At 37.7% G+C, this 6,597-nt stretch overlaps 1 long non-coding RNA gene across 2 annotated transcripts in view; it reads right to left on the bottom strand.

Annotated features, from left to right (window-relative positions):
• Window positions 1-830: 830 nt before the first annotated feature.
• LOC134858936 (uncharacterized) overlaps window positions 831-6,597 on the bottom strand; it is a 38,780-nt gene continuing 33,013 nt past the window's right edge. For both annotated transcript variants that reach the window (XR_010165021.1, XR_010165020.1), the window contains 2 exons: window positions 6,273-6,353; window positions 831-1,331 (listed from right to left, as the gene is read on the bottom strand). This is a non-coding gene — a long non-coding RNA (uncharacterized LOC134858936). The remainder of the gene's footprint in view (window positions 1,332-6,272; window positions 6,354-6,597) is intronic.

Below are 6,597 nucleotides of genomic sequence, written 5' to 3' on the forward strand. Positions count from 1 at the left end.
GAAATACGGAGTGTGGACTGGTGGAGTCACTTCACCTCCTGGGCCACTGCCAAGGTGCCCTTGAGCAAGGCAGCGAACCCCTCTCTGCTCCCTGACTGGCAACTGTGTGTATTCTTTCTTTTCTTTGTGTGTGACCACCAGGAAGCATGTTGATACAGACTTGTGTTATATTTTCTACTTGTTTGCAGCAGGCAGCAGCCGTAAGAAATGTGCAAACACACACATACTGCTGTGGCTTTCTTTACCGCTTTCTTATTATCACTTTTGGGAGTTGCAAATATAAAGAGGCTGAAGGCTGTCGCAGTTTCCCAGACTAAAACTCAGCGCATTTATCAAGGAAACAGGCTTTATCAAGGGCCCCATGACTTTAAAAAGGGAGAGCTGCACCACAATGACATTTGCCGTATGTGCAGTTTAATGACAATCCAACCATGTCACAACAAAAGACTTCAAGGTGCCCACTTGTCCCCGGAATGTTTTTCCTAGTCAATTATTTAGGAAAGAAGCTCTAAATCACGGTCTTGTGTCAAAACACATTTTGCATTTCACAATCTCTGCGTCATGGCTAAGTGTCTTGATCTTTGTTTGGGACGGGAAGAATCCAGCATTTATGACCTTCAGGTACAATGAAAAGATGCAACATATCAACATAAGGGTAAATGCTATTTTAGATATCACATTATATTCATATGACACTTTTGTTCAAAGCACTAAAACCACATTCTGAAGGAACAAGAGCTCATCAAAACCTTAAAGAGAAACATGGTACAAGGGCTTGTTTTACCCCCCCCCCCCCCCCATGAGATAATGCAATGAGACGTGGTTGTATGATTAAGTGTGTGAGTAGTTGTGTAAGTAAGTGTATAAGTGTGTGTGCATCTCTGTGTTTGTCCAAGACTTATTCACATACGACTGGACTATTTATATATATATTTGGTGCTGATTTATTACTATCTTTAGGAACATTCATGGTCGCAGTGTATCACAAGTTACAAACATATTTTTGTGACTGTTTTATAGGTCAATGAATGGCTGTTTAGGAGGGTGTGTGAGGCTAACAGCTAAAAGCTAACAGAACAAGACAAACATCTGAGTACATGGCAGTTTTTTTGATAACTTTTGTCTTTGCTTTTGTCTAATTAGTCTGCAGTTATCAAAACAATGCAAGCCACTCAGCCGTACACATTTGAGTACATCGCCAGATGTTTATTTGGCCGTTGTTGCCTCTTCTCTTTTCCTAATTAACACTAAAGGGTCTGCCTCTGAAGAACAGGAGCTGCTGAGTCGGTGCCCAGCAGACAGACGGAAAGAGAAACAAAGATGATAGACATCTGGAAAGAAAAAAGAAACAGAAATGAAAACATGTCTACTGGCAATGGGAAAGAAGTCTATCTACTATTTAAGTAGGTTTTACTTAAAAACCTACATATACAGATTAATCTGTGAGGAAAAGGGTACATGTTTACCAGTTAGTCAGTCATTGTGTCTGTCTTAATCTGTGGTAAGCTCGGCTAAGGCCAATAAACTGAGGTGAACTCAAATTACAAAGGAAAGGAATTGTTTGAAAGTGAATTGAAGTAAACTGTATTAATGTCCGGGAGCAGGAAGAATGTTGTCATGCTTCATTTTACTGGAAGCACTACCCTGATGAAAAGAGGAGGAAAAGCAACACCTGGCGAGGTTACTCCTGGCTTTGTTTGACAATATTTACACCAAAGGAAGACAAAGACTGTATATGCGCAGATTTAAGCGGCTTCCTCTACGTCACAAATAAGTACCTGCGAGTCACTTGTTTACACTTGCTGGAAACACTGCAGAGGTACTATTCGCACAAGTGACATTAACAAAATCCATGACCATAGTATATGCAGGAGCATTACTTATGTTTACGCATGGTACAAACCGTGGGAGGCTGTTCTCTGTGCAAGTATTGGATGTAAAGAGAAACAAATACTCACTACTTCTTGTGTGTACTTTTTACCAACGCTAGCAGCATGGCTTTAAGGATGGCAATGTATATATCTGTTTCTGAGAAGGTTACTTTTGCCTGAAATACCTAAACAACTGCATGTCAGATGGATATTTGTGGTGCTGAGAGAAGGGATCTTATAAACAGGTCATTTTTCCCACATCAGGTGAAATCTATCAACATCTACCTGATAGATTGACACCAACAAACAAGTCCCCTAGGACAAAAGAGAACATTATTATTCGTTTTGTTAAACATATATTTTTTAAATATAAATATTGTTTAATATATAAATAGTGTTTGATAAGTTTTTATTTGGTTTATTTAAATCTGTTCGAAATAAAGAAGGAAATGAAATGAAACATTTTAAGCTAATTTTCGTGGTTAGCAGAACGGAGGGAACTTTGGGAATTATACCCTTTGCAGACCATTTAAATGCACAAAAACCTATACTACACAAACAGGAAAACCACAAAAAGCAGAAAAGGGCCTCCTAAATAAGAACTACTGGTGATCCCTAAGTTTTAATCATCTAGCGATATCTTCAGGTCAGCATTTCAACTTATTTAACACTTGGGTCTATGAGCAAATTCCTGAAAAACTTCATGTTGGCATTGATATTTTGAAAATGTAAACGTACACTAAAGAGCACCACCGTGCCTGCTAGTATGTATGGCTGTAGACTCTTCTGTTCCAAAGCATGAACTATCACAAAACCAACAGTGCAGGATAAGTGTCTTGCTAGAAACGACTGCCCGGAATAGACAATAATGGTCAATTTCCTCCCAAGTGTATAGGAGCATGTTCTGACCAAAATCGTTATTAAAGATAATGCTGCAGCAGCCAATGCATGGTACTTTCTGTCAAGGGAGTATGACACTGCAATCAGTCTTGCAGCTAGAGTAACACCGTCACCTAAGAGTGATTACAGTGGAGGAGCGGGGAGGAGCAGAACTGTCTTTCATTACAACTTTGAAGAATATGTTGCAGAGTTGAATGTACATTTCATAGACGAAACACAGCTTTTCTGTGAGTCTTTTATTTCAAGGAGCCATTTGGAAAAACAGTATACCCTTTAATTTATTACATTACTCAAGCATTGAACATTCCTTCCCTCTATCATTCACATTGTTTTATTACAGCCGCTCCTCGTAATGTGCTGGTCACATATTTTATCATAAGTGGCAATCAACGTCAAAGTTTTGTGTCACCCTCGCTTGACTGAGTATAAAATAACCCATCAAAGTGAAGATCCGTAAATCTGTTGAAGCAGTGGAAGTAAAGCCGCCTGAAGGGACTTTCAAAGGGATATTTTCTCCAAAATGTCATCATGTTCACGACTTACAGTAAGACAGGTCAACAACACAATACTATAGTACTTATGGTTATGATTTTAAACAAGGAAATCCACCTGAAACAATTCACAGCTCAGGGGATACAAAACTCATACGTAAAGTAAATTAAAGTCCTTAATCTCATGTTCTCATCTTGGCCCACGCATTATTAGCTACAGGCTCCATTGTTACTGTTTATTTCATGTCTGTTTGGTGTGTCTGGGCCTTTAGGTATGATTTATACTGCCTTTTATTTCTTTTTACTACATTTACTACTATTAGTTGAATACTCAATTCTGATTGGTCAATTTGGACATTGCAGAGGTTGTTCATACTTGCTAAACACAATAAGGATTGTTGCTAGGGAGGATTAAGGGAGACAAGGAAAACGGTTGACAGACAGAGCATTGGACGTCAGAGAAATCTTGTTAGTGGAAAACAAAATGTGAAGAGACATGGACAAAATCAAATGGTCGATTTATTTAGTTATGTGGCCATCTAATAAGCGGGATAATGTGCAACGAGTAGGTCATTAATGAAAAAGGAACACACATCAAGAGCCTTTGATCCCTTTCAGAAACGCCTTACTAGGTTATAAAAACCCCTAAAATTGCTTTGTTGTTTTATTTTAATTTATAATTTAATGACCAAACTTAATGACCACACTAAAAACGATTATTGTGCAGGTGCAGGATTTTTTTTTGCACTGAGCTTCAAAAATGCCTTTTTTTCACTGTGTTCGGCAACAAGGAATTACATGCAGAGCCTATACCGACAACTCTTTCATCCTCAGGGCAATTTAATATTTTATGTAATCCTATTAAAATCCCAGCTGTTCTTGCCTTGCATTTTAATTTCTATATGTATTATTTAATGAAACCGAATAATCCACAGAGGTCTACTGCTCTTCTGCTCTTCAACACAAACCATCCCAGAGTTTAAAACCATGCAGTAAATGACAAGTGTCATTATTGGATGGTTTGTCTTGTGTGGTTGTGCCTAATTGATGTTCAGTTGTTTTATCAACGTTTGCTGTCTCGTTCATTTCTTTAGTGTCATCATTACAATATGTGCAACATAACAGCTGTCCATATTAATATTACACTGGTGAATAAGTATAATGGATTTTGGATGCCAAATTGCACGCATACAGGATCTCACATTATGTTGCTTTAAGATCCAGATCCAGATCTATTCATTTTTAGTCCCTTTAATTCGTAAATTTTACAATTTGTACCTTTTTGTTTTTTTGGTTCCTATGATTTTTCCCCTTTATGATTTTACTCTACGGTATTGTAAATCTCTCTACTTTAAAGTCAGTCTGTCATGACTGTAGCTAAGACATCCTTTTGAGACAACATTTCCTACATAAGAAATAAGAAATCCTTTTTCCACAATCTTTTGGTTTTACTACTTACTGAAAATCCTATATCTTCTCCTCGTCGTCCTATTATTTGATTTCCCCTCACTCGTTTATATTCTCTTCTGGTTTGCTTTGACATGTCAATCAATTGTACAAATATATGTGGCAGGTACTAAAGTCTCAAAGGGGATTATAGACAAGAGTTTCTGGACATCTTCTGCCGAAATTAGGTTTGCATTACATCAAGGAAGGATCAGAAAGCCCTAGCTGTACAATTGACTAGCTCTTGTAAACTCTAAAGAAAGGGAGTTGTAACATCCTAATTGGCCAACATGGGAAAAACTCAAAGCTGCGTTCAATACTAATCAGAAGCCAGTCCCCACACCTTCTGGAAACAACACTACATGGAAGGGTGTAATTACTCTAAATTGTTCAACGGAAAACTCTTTAAACAGTTATCATCTACAGTCTTTTGAAATCTTAAATCACAGATCAATCTGTCAAATCTCTAAATACACATGTCCTAGCTTCCAACATCTCCCCAAATAACAAACTGTACTCAAACTCATGCCCCTCGTCTCAAAATAGCTTTAATTTACTTAAGAAATGTACATCATATCTTATAGGATCAAATTCCAAACACTACCATCAAATACTATTTAAATATGTATACAACTTTTAATTTGCCTGTTGCATTATCCTAATAAATCATATATAATATTTTAGAAATACAAATGTTGTGGTTAGAGTTTAACAGTCTGTAATCTTGTGATACATGAGGCAATAAAAGGTTCAGATAACATCAGGCCACATGAATAATACAGAAGTTCAGTTCAGACTGCAGTTAGACTGTACACTGTTGTATTATTGGAAATAACCTGCTGGGAATACCGTCACATTCACAAAGATTCATGATTGGTTCTTTTGGTTGAGGGCCTCTGATTTATTCATTGGGTTGACTTTCATCCCCTGTCCCTCTGTATCAGTGCTGGTTGACTGAGTTTAGACTCTGTTTCTCTTGACCTACTAAATCAATCTGCAGTATTTTTAACTACGACACCCACAGTTTGGCCTCAGACAAGGGCTCTGTTAGCTTCAGATATCTAGTGCTGATTGCCAGATTTTTATATAGCTGCCAAAAGTGCATTCAAAGTTGTTAGAAGGCGTTTTAGGTCCAGTAGAGAGATAACAGAACCAGGAATGGTGTAAGAGTTTAGCAGAACTTAATGAATCACACTTCCTTTCATTTCCAAATTACTTAATAGACAAAGGCTGAGTGCTTTAAAGGGGCACTTTTGTGTTTTTCTGGGTGTTCCCCTTCCTGTAGGTTTTTGTGCATGTAAATGGTTTCATGAGTTCAGTTTGGCTCTGGTGTAGTTTATTTATAGCACTCTGGCAAAGCACTTACGCTACAAATTCACTATAGGGGTGTTTCTTTGTGAAGATTTTCCTTCTGAACAAAGCTGTTTGTAGAAGGGCTTATTGCCTTACATAATCGAAGTAGCACTGAGAAATACCTACGTGCTGTAAAAAAAAACAACACATAGCTTCTACCTATAGAGACCGTGGAGGTGTTGTTACTGTGACAGGCAGTGTTCATACTCACCATGGCAACAGGCTAAACCCCCATAGCTCAAACTGCTGCACACGAGACACGCTCCTCTCGGCAAATCGCTCTCAAGTATCTCTGTGGGAATAACGGAGTGTGAAAATAACGGGTTATTCATAAGACTTTAATGCATTTCTGTAATTCCTGACACTTGTTTCAAACAACGTAACAAATCATTTTGTAATGTGTCTTATCATAATACTCACACTCCCATACGTACATTAAAGTTGAAGCAGTGGTGTGATTATTTGTGATTTTTCATACTGAGATGTTATTACCGACAAGTTTTATTTCAGCAGTAATTAAAGGTTCCTCTAAAATA

The sequence above is a fragment of the Eleginops maclovinus genome, chromosome 22 (assembly GCF_036324505.1).
Source record: "Eleginops maclovinus isolate JMC-PN-2008 ecotype Puerto Natales chromosome 22, JC_Emac_rtc_rv5, whole genome shotgun sequence".
Taxonomy (NCBI): domain Eukaryota; kingdom Metazoa; phylum Chordata; class Actinopteri; order Perciformes; family Eleginopidae; genus Eleginops; species Eleginops maclovinus.